This window comes from Neoarius graeffei, chromosome 8, assembly GCF_027579695.1.
Source record: "Neoarius graeffei isolate fNeoGra1 chromosome 8, fNeoGra1.pri, whole genome shotgun sequence".
In the NCBI taxonomy this organism is placed as follows: Eukaryota; Metazoa; Chordata; class Actinopteri; order Siluriformes; family Ariidae; genus Neoarius; species Neoarius graeffei.
Window position 1 is genome coordinate 63,636,026 of NC_083576.1, and position 11,305 is coordinate 63,647,330.

Genomic DNA, 11,305 nt, shown 5'->3' on the forward strand with positions numbered 1-11,305 from the left:
TCTCACATTGGCTAATGTTAATGTTCATGAGTCTACCATCAGGAGAACACTGAACAACAATGGTTTGCATGGCAGGGTTGCAAGGAGAAAGCCACTGCTCTCCAAAAAGAACACTGCTGCTCGTCTGCAGTTTGCTAAAGATCATGTGGACAAGCCAGAAGGCTATTGGAAAAATGTTTTGTGGGATGGATGAGACCAAAATAGAACTTTTTGGTTTAAATGAGAAGCGTTATGTTTGGAGAAGGAAAAGACTGCATTCCAGCATAAGAACCTTATCTCAACTGTGAAACATGGTGGTGGTAGTATCATGGTTTGGGCCTGTTTTGCTGCATCTGGGCCAGGACGGCTTGCCATCATTGATGGAACAATGAATTCTGAATTATACCAGCCAATTCTAAAGGAAAATGTCAGGACATCTGTCCATGAACTGAATCTCAAGAGAAGGTGGGTCATGCAGCAAAACAACGACCCTAAGCACACAAGTCATTCTACCAAAGAATGGTTAAAGAAGAATAAAGTTAATGTTTTGGAATGGCCAAGTTAAAGTCCTGACCTTAATCCAATTGAAATGTTGTGGAAGGACCTGAAGCGAGCAGTTCATGTGAGGAAACCCACCAACATCCCACAGTTGAAGCTGTTCTGTACGGAGGAATGGGCTAAAATTCCTCCAAGCCGGTGTGCAGGACTGATCAACAGTTACCGGAAATGTTTACTTGCAGTTATTGCTGCACAAGGGGGTCACACCAGATACTGAAAGCAAAGGTTCACATACTTTTGCCACTCACAGATATGTAATATTGGATCATTTTCCTCAATAAATAAATGACCAAGTATAATATTTTTGTCTCATTTGTTTAACTGGGTTCTCTTTATCTACTTTTAGGACTTGTGTGAAAATCTGATGATGTTTTAGGTCATATTTATGCAGAAATATAGAAAATTCTAAAGGGTTCACAAACTTTCAAGCACCACTGTATATATTTTCATTGTAAATAAAGTGTAAATATAGTGTTGTCAAGTTTGTTATCATATGCCGCTTTTCCACTACCAACGTGGCTGAGTTGGGCTGAGCCGTGCTGTGCTGAGTTGAGCTGAGTGGGGCTGTTGGAGTTGCATTTCGACTACAACTGCGCTGAACCGTGCTGGCTGGAAGTGGGTGGACACATTGGGTGGAGTTAGCGAAAGTGGGTGGACATCACGTGATGTCATTAGGCAGCGCAAACAGTGACATCAGTGACCTTTTAAGCGGTAGTCTCACGACCCGGATAGTAAACAATAAACATGGAGGACATGGAGTCGTTAGTGTTACTGGTCTTGGTGCTGTGGCTTGTTGTCACCGACAACGCCAACAGATACTGGCAAGAGCGTATAGATGAGGCGAGGCGCATAAGGCTTCAGAAATTCTCGTAATTCGTAATTCTTCTTCTTCCGGGTTTACAGTGTTTACAGATCCCAGCGTGCTCGCGGGGCGTGTGAGGACACTCCTCCTCACCAATCAGTGCACAGGGGAGTGTCTCCTCACACCCCTAGCCCCACTCGGCTCGGTTTGGCTCGCTTCAGCCCCACTCCAAAACCATGCGAGTTTTGGGTGTTAAGCAGGGCTGAAGCGAGCTGAGTCGTGCTGTTCTGAGGTAGTCGAAACGCGAGCCGTGTCGGGCTGAAGTGAGCTGAAGCGAGCTGAAGTGAGCTGAAAAAGGGTAGTGGAAAAGGGCCATTAGTTCCAGAAATTTAGTTTATTTGAGTGACTGAACTTGAATTTGAGGGGGCTAGTCAGCTAGCAAGAAAGCTGCGCATGGATGCCAAGCATCTCATCTCATCCCATTATCTCTAGCCGCTTTATCCTGTTCTACAGGGTCGCAGGCAAGCTGGAGCCTATCCCAGCTGACTACGGGCAAAAGGCGGGGTACACCCTGGACAAGTCGCCAGGTCATCACAGGGCTGACACAGAGACACAGACAACCATTCACACTCACGCCTACGGTCAATTTAGAGTCACCAGTTAACCTAACCTGCATGTCTTTGGACTGTGGGGGAAACTGGAGCACCCGGAGGAAACCCACGCGGACACGGGGAGAACATGCAAACTCTGCACAGAAAGGCCCTCGCCGGCCCCGGGGCTCGAACCTGGACCTTCTTGCTGTGAGGCAACAGCGCTAACCACTACACCACCGTGCCGCCCCCGGATGCCAAGCATTGTTGATTTAATTTTGGCGAAGCCATTTGCCAGTCTTCCTTTCGAGGAAAAAATTAAAATTAAAGAGCAGGGTAGACCAACTCCTCAAATTGACTTGGTGAAAAAGGTAGGGAATAATACTCGTTCCTTTCAGCTCTCCTGGTATGAGAAAGTGAATTGGCTAACAGCAAGTGACCCACATCAACAACAGTAAATAGGCTACTTTAGTAATATGTCATGGATGGACCAAAAATATAGAATCTATTTAAAATGTTTATGCTGAGTATATTATATTGGAATATATATTTTTCTGGATATGAATTAAACACAGCTACAATTTGGAAAACATTTTTAAACAAAAACACAGCCGAGAACATTTCACACTACAGACCTGGATTAAAAGTGAAGGGTTATCAAAATTGTCAATAAAACATTTCTCAGTCAAAATAAGTAAAATATAGGGAAAGTGTCACTGAATGAAATGTGTGGCACCCAGCTCTATGTTTGGCTCCCCAAGGTCAGTGCTTGTGCCTATTCCAGAACACTCTGCTGTTACTGCTGAGGTTCCTGACAAAGAGCTGCTTTCAATAATGATCAATTTTTAAACAACATGCCACAATTTTAAAATATAAAATGTTAAAATATACCCCCCCAACACCACCATCATGTATATTGGACAGTAGGCTAATGGGCCAAAAGAACCTGTTATTTCACAGTTTGTGACCCTGCCAACAATCAGCCAGATCAGAGGCAAGAGTATGGGCAAAATTGATGTGTTTTTTCTTTTAAAATCTGGAAATATCGTAACCGACCAGCCTCCCCTGTTTGAAAGACTACCAGCTGCCATTGGTGTGCATACACTACTTCAGATGGTTTAAATGCAGAGAGGAATTTCACAAGTGTGTGATGAATAAAATTTTTCTTTCTTTCTTAAGACATTTCAAACAACGAAATGTATAAATGTTGCTCTGGTGAAGCTTTCACTTTAAGAGAATAAAAGAAGACTTCAACACCAGCAGCTCATATAACATATGTAATTGATGCATGTTTTGCTTAAAGCTTTATGGTATTGCAGTTCACAGCTAAGAACAAAAAATGTGATCTGCTTATTCAGTCTGAATTTTCAATGGCCTAGTATTTGGGGGCTTAAATATCAGTGTCTCTAAAAACAGTCATCTATAAACTACTAAAAAGCTAACATTTAATTTTGTGCTGGAAAAATAATGTTTGGAAATTAAAAATGTTTTTACTGACAATATAGAAGTTATAAACTAAAAATCTATCACAAAGTTTGTACTAAAAAAATGGGGTGCATAAGACTTTTTGCACAGTACTGCATAAACACTCTCTGTCCATGTTACATAGACACTCCTGTCTACCTGCTCATTTATGCAGTTGTCCAATCATTGATTTATGTGGCAGCAGCACAGTGTGTAAAATCATGCGGATACAGGTCAAGAGATTCAGCTAATGTTCACATCAAACATCAGAAGTGGGGGCGAGGGGTAGTCAGGGGATATGATCGCTGTGATTTTAACCATGGCATGGTTGTTGGCATCAGATGGGCTGATTTGAGTATTTCAGAAGCTTCTGATCTACTGGGAATTTTACACACAACAGTCTCCAGAGTTTCCACAGAATGGTGCAAAAAAAAAATTGAGTGAGCAACAGTTCTGTGGGCAGAACTGCCTTTTTGATAAGAGAGGTCAGAGGAAAATGGCCAGATTGGGTTGAGTTTCCAGAAAAGATATAGTAATTCAGTCACCCTTTACAACCATGGTGAACAGAAAAGCATCTCATCATGCACAAAACGTTGAACATTGAGGTGGATGGGCTACAACAACAGAAGACCACATTGGGTTTCACTCCTGTCAGTCAAGAACAGGAATATGAGACTGTCATGGGCACAGACTCACCCAAACTTGGCGGATGCAACAGAAAAGGAGCTTATTTAAAATTATTCTACAATAAGTAGCCAACATTAAGCTCAACAACTCTTCACAGTAAAGAAACTGTAACATTTTGTAATTATGCATAAATACATATTGTGCAAATTTTGGACAAATGTATCACTAGGAAGCACAAAAGAAAACAGTGAAACAAGCAAGGATTTGACATTTTTGGAGTAGTCTGTAAATTTTGTAAAACCCAAAATCATATTTGCATCATTACAAGATTGTAAGACTACTGTGGTGATGGAACGGAACTATTCTGGACTGACATATTCCAGAAAGCAATTAAGCTTATACATTTTTACAAAGCTAGGGCACAGGGCAAGATGTTCTGTGCTTTATGATGGTCAATATGCTACATTATTATAGCGATATTCCACTGTGCAGAAATAAAGACATTTTTAATCTTTTTCTTCTTTTGGCTGCTCCCGATTAGGGGTCGCCACAGCGGATCTTTCGTCTCCATTGCTCCCTGTCTTCTGCATCCTTCTCTACCACATCCATGTATCTCCACTTTGGTCTTCCTCGTTTTCGTTTGCCTGGCAGCTCCATCCTCAACATTCTCCTTCCCACATGCTCTGCATCTCTTCTCAGGATGTGCCCATACCATCTCAGTCTCATCTCTCTTAGCTTAATTCCCAAGCTCTCTACATGTGCTGTCCCTCTGATGTCAAAAGTCAAAGTCCTTCCCACGCCTTACAGTACCTGGTATTCCTAGGCAGTCTCCCACTCAAGTACTAACCAGGCCCAACCTGTATGTGGCGCATCGGGTGGCGCCGATCTCTGTTTCCATAGCCCTCGGCCTCTCTCCTATTACATAGCTAGGGTTACAGTGGGGGGCTAGTCCTCTGGTTACCACGAGAGTTTAACTCCCCATGCACATCTGTATTGCAGTGTGCCTTGCCAGATGGCAGTAGGTACCATTTTTATGATGGTCTTTGGTATGACCCGACCGTGAATAGAACTCACGATCTCCCGATCGAGAGGCGGACACGCTACCACTAGGCCACTAGTCAGTTGTCCCTCTGATGTACTTGTTCCTTATCCTGTCCAACCTTGTCACTCCCATCGCAAACCTTAACATCCTCAACTCCGCCACCTCCAACTTTGCCTCCTGTCTCTTCGTTAAGGGTACTGTCTCCAATCTATACATCACAGCTGGTCTCACTACTGTCTTATACATCTTACCTTTCACTTTTGCTGGGAATTTCCTATCACAAATGACTCCCGAAATCCTTTTCCAACTGCTCCACCCTGCCTGCACTCTCTTTCTCACCTCACTATCGCAGCCCCCATTTTCCTGCACAGTTGACCCCAGGTACTTGAATTCACCAACTTTCTTTATGTCTACTCCTTGCATCTTCACTACACTCTCATCCCCATTCTCATTGATTCACATGTATTCTGTTTGGCTTCTGCTCACCTTCATTCCTCTTCGTTCCAATGCATACTGCCATCTCTCCAAACCCAACTCACCCTCCTTTCTACTTTCACCACATATCACAATATCATCTGCAAACATCATGTTCCATGGTGACTCTTGCCTCACTTCGTCCATCAGGCTATCCATCACTATGGCAAACAAGAAAGGACTCAAAGCAGATCCTTGATGGAGTCCCACCTTCACCTTGAACCATTCAGTTGTTCCAACTGCACACCTCACTGCTGTTTCACTGTTCTCATACATGTCTTGCACCACTCTAATATACTTCTCATTCACTCCACTCTTTCTCATACAATACCATAACTCATCTCTCGGCACTCTATCATATGTCTTCTCCACATCTACAAACACACAATGTAGCTTTCTCTGGCCTTCTCTGTACTTCTCCATTAACATTCTAAAAGCAAAAATTGCATCCGATGTGCTCTTCCTTGGCATAAATCCGTACTGCTGTTCACAGATTGCTACCTCTCTTCTCAGTCTCGCCTCCAATACCCTTTCCCATAGCTTCATGGTGTGGCTCATCAATTTTATTCCTCTGTAATTACTGCAGCTCTGTATATCTCCCTTATTCTTGTATATTGGGACTAGTGCACTCTTTCTCCATTCATTTGGCATTTTCTCATTCTCTAGGATCTTATTAAACAATCTTGTTTGGAACTCCACAGCCATCTCACCCAAACATCTCCAAGCCTCAATCGGGATACCATCTGGTCCGACTGCTTTCCCAGTCTTCATTCTTTTCATGGCTGCCCTCACCTCATCCTTACTAACCAACTCTGCTTCCTGATTTGCTGTCTCCAATGAATCTGACCTTTTCTTTCTTGGATTCTCCTCATTTAATAAATCCTCAAAGTACTCGTTCCACCTTCTTAATACACTCTCTTTGTCAGCACATTTCCATTTACATCTTTCATCACTCTTACCTGCTGTACATCCCTCGCTTCCCTGTTTCTCTGCCTAGCTAGTCTGTACAAGTATTTCTCTCCTTCTTTGGTCTCCAGTCTTTCGTACAACTTCTGGTATGCATCTGCTTTCGCCTTTGCTACAGCTCTTTTTGCCTTCTGTCTCGTCTCTCTGTATAATCACCTGCTTTCCTCATCTCTCTGATCGTTCCAATTCTTCTTTGCTAGCCTCTTCTTTTATAATTTCCTGCACTTCTTTGTTCCACCACTATTGGCCCTTTTCCACTACCCTTTTTCAGCTCACTTCAGCTCGCTTCAGCTCACTTCAGCCCGACACGGCTCGCGTTTCGACTACCAAAAACCAGCACGACTCAGCTCGTTTCAGCCCTGCTTAGCCCCTAAAACTCGCACCGTTTTGGAGTGGGGCTGAAGCGAGCCAAGCCGTGCCGAGTGAGGCTGGGGGCGTGAGCAGACACTCCCCTGTGCACTGATTGGTGAGGAGGAGTGTCCTCACATGCCCACACACGCCCCGCGAGCACGCTGGGATCTGTAAACACCGCAAACCCGGAAGAAGAATAATTACTTATTACGAGAATTTCTGAAGCCTTATGCGCCTCGCCTCATCTATACGCTCTTGCCAGTATCTGTTGGCGTTGTCGGTGACAACAAGCCACAGCACCAAGACCAGCAACACTAACGACTCCATGTCCTCCATGTTTATTGTTTACTATCCGGGTCGTGAGACTACCGCTTAAAAGATCACTGAATCAGTGACATACAGAGCATCGTGGACGAGTTCGCGGAGCGCAAGGCTCGTCGTATGCCCTTCAAATAATGCGCGCAGTAGGCTATTGATGTTTTATTATGAGCCATGTACAGTATGTCGCCTAATGTTTTTTTGTTTCTGAGTTACATGTTCGTTTGAAGGACTTAATGTACAAAATAACATAGTTGCACCCGGTAGTGTTGAAATTGGTAAACACAGTGCATTCAGTGAGGTTTGGACCGCCCTCCTTTTATTTCTGACTCTTCCTGTCACCGTTGCAACCTCTGAGCGCTCATTCGTATGCCCTTCAAATAATGTGCGCAGTATAGGCTATTGATGTTTTATTATGAGCCATGTACAGTATCCTAATGTTTTTTGTTTCTGAGTTACATGTTCGTTTGAAGGACTTGATGTACTAAATAACATAGTTGCACCCGGTAGTGTTGAAATTGGTAAACACCGCAGTTGCGGACATTTTGTAGCCTAAAATGATGTTATGATAAGCTTTAATAAAGGGCCCGGTCATTTGCCCCGCCCCCGGCCCGGCTCTGACTTGTTCCGCCACTGTCACTGATGTCACTGTTTGCGCTGCTTAACGACATCACGTGACATCCACCCACTTTCGCTAACTCCACCCAATGTGTCCACCCACTTCCAGCCAGCACGGTTCAGCGCGGTTGTAGTCGAAATGCAACTCCAACAGCCCCACTCAGCTCGGCTCAGCACGACTCAGCACGGCACGGCTCAGCCGCGTTTGTAGTGGAAAAGCGGCATATGTCTCCTTGTCTTCCTTATTCCTTCCCGATGACCACCCTAGCACCTTCCTTGCTGCCTCTCTTACTAGTACAGCAGTAGTATTCCAATGTTCCAGCAGACTTCCATGACCACTCAATGCTCGTCTCATTTCTTCCCTAAACTCCTTCTGATGTTCAACCTCTTTTAGTTTCCACCACTTAATCTTCGGCTCCACTATTTCACGCTTCCTCTTTTTCGCTTTCAAGCTCATCCTGCACACGACCACTTGATGTTGTCTAGTCTAATTTTTAATACTATTTTTATTATTAGTGATTACATTTGTTTTATAAAATTTTATTTAAAAAATTTGCTGCTTTTTTGTGCTAGGTATTTAGTTGGGGGGAATGTCACTTTTTCAATGTATTAGCATCGGGAATGCTGTGATAAAGTGATATACTGGAAAACATGGATAAATTAATAAATAATTTTATTAATATGTATCCCTCTATATCAGGGGTGTCCAAACTGATCCATAAAGGGCCGTGTGGCTGCAGGTTTTCATTCCAGCCATGCAGCAGCACCCTGATTTGGCTTATTCAATCAACTGACACACCCACTGTTTAATCAAGGGTGGGTGTGGCTGCAAGTATTTGACTATGTGAAGACAGTTCAGTTGATTGAATGAGCCAAGTCAGGTGTGCTGCTGCATGGCTGGAATGAAAACCTGCAGCCACACGGCCCTTTATGGATCAGTTTGGACACCCCTGCTCTATATATTTAATCTTTTACATTGTATGGGGCACTGTAGTATATAAAAGCATATCCTGAGTTAAGGATTGCCTTTCTCATAGTCAAGGTCATACTGGATTTAAGCTGCTTGCAATGACATAGCTTACTACTGCTATGTAGAAGATACAAAAATGCTATTCCAGAGAAAGTTTCAAACTTTGATGCATGTTTAAGATTGCACATTTTTTTGTATGTGGAACAAAGGTATAGCATGTTTAGCATTATTGTATAATGCTACAGCATGGTTTATGTTCTGAGGACACAGTGAAATGCAATTGTTAATTTCTGATATACCAACCATGCTAGACATAAATAAATGCTGTTCTATGTACACCATCTAATGTACACTTTACCCTTTCTAGTTTAAATTGCCATCCCATATTCACTGCAGTATGAATGAATATCTATAATCTATCTATGTCTTGCATATTATAATATTAAGTCAATATAGTTATCCATATATACATTCATATATAAAAAGCAGCCGAAATCATATTGTAAAATTTATCTATAATATACTGTTTATATATTATACAATAAATATAATCTAAATTTTGGTGGGGAAAGCTATCCATCCATCCATCCATCCATCCATCCATCCATCCATTATCTGTAGCCGCTTATCCTGTACAGGGTCGCAGACAAGCTGGAGCCCATCCCAGCTAACTATGGGTAAAAGGCAGAATACACCCTAGACAAGTTGCCAGGTTTGAGGAAAGCTATATGACCTGTAAATGCTATTGCTGTTTGGTTACTGAACTGCCACCAAACAAAGTACTCTGACTACTGGAAATAGGTGGCAGACATGTTTCACAAAGACATGCATTTTATACTATTTTCCAGGACACTTTATATTCTATAAACTTAGTTTATTATGCAGCATAAACCAAATTTAAACCAAGTCCTGCAGCCTTACATTTGTCACACCGATTAAAAAATTAATCACATTTTTATTCTTAAATTTGTTTCACATTATTGAATATTGTCAGTGATTAGACAGAATTATATAAATTGCTGAAGTTTCATCCATTTACACCTAACTTACTAATTACTTAATGTGATGTCATTCATATTATACAGATGGACACTAATAAAAATAAATAAATAAAAGGGTCTTACCTTCCAATGTACAGGCATGTGAAAAAATTAGGACACCTCATGAAATCCTGTGTATTTTAAAATATATTTGGACATATGGGTATTTAATGTAAATTTTAATTAAAATGAGGGATCCAAGTAATATAACTAAACAATAAAAAAATAAGAAAAGCCTTTTTAAAACTTTCTGTAAAATTTAATTAAAAAATAATGCAATTTCTGGTGAGGAATAAATTAGGACACCCCCCTATATTATCCCTCTTAAAATGTTGAAAATCCCAAACAGGTGCATCACGTCAGGTGCACATGATTAGTACATCGTTACCCAGCATTTGAATGGAGCCTTGCCCTATTTAAACCTCAAATTTAGTTTGGTGTGGCCCTGACAGTTGGGATGTTGAGGTGAGCGCCATGGTGAGGTCTAAAGAGCTTCCTGATGCCCTCAGAAAGAAGATTGTGGCCGCTTACGACTCTGGTAAAGGATTCAAAAAGATTTCAAAAGCATTTAACATTAGCCATTCCACCATTCGCAAAATTATTTACAAGTGGAGGACATTTAAAACAACTGCCACCATGCCAAGATCTGGCCGTCCGAGCAAGTTTACCCCAAGAGCAGAACGCAAGATGGTCAAAGAGGTCCTGAAAAATCCTAAAGTGTCATCAAGGGAATTACAGCAGGTTCTGGCAACTGTCAATGTGAAAGTGCACGACTCTACCATCAGAAAGAGACTGCACAAGTGTGACTTGCATGGGAGGTGTGCAAGGAAGAAACCTTTGCTCTCTAAAAAAAACATCAAGGCCAGACTGAAGTTTGCCAGAGAGAACATAGACAAAGACCACGACTTCTGGAATAAGGTTCTTTGGACAGATGAGTCTAAAATTGAATTATTTGGACACCAGAACAGAAGACATGTTTGGCGTAAACCAAATACAGCCTTCCAAGAAAAGAACCTCATACCAACTGTAAAGCATGGAGGGGGCAGTGTCATGGTTTGGGGATGCTTTGCTGCAGCAGGACCTGGCCAACTCACCATCATAGAATCCACCATGAATTCTACTGTGTATCAGAGGGTGCTTGAAGAAAATGTGAAACCATCTGTCAAAAAATTAAAGCTGAAGCGTAACTGGATACTGCAACAAGACAATGACCCAAAGCATACCAGCAAATCCACCAAGGACTGGCTAAAAAAGAAGAAGTGGAGAGTCCTGGAATGGCCAAGTCAAAGCCCTGATCTTAATCCCATCGAAATGCTGTGGGGTGACTTGAAACGGGCTGTACATGCAAGACACCCCTCAAACATCTCACAGCTAAAAGAATTCTGCATTGAGGAGTGGGCCAAACTTTCTCCTGATCGATGTCAGAGACTGGTAAAAGGCTACAAAATGCGTCTCGTTGAAGTTATATCAGCCAAAGGGGGCAACACTAGCTACTAGGGGGTAGGG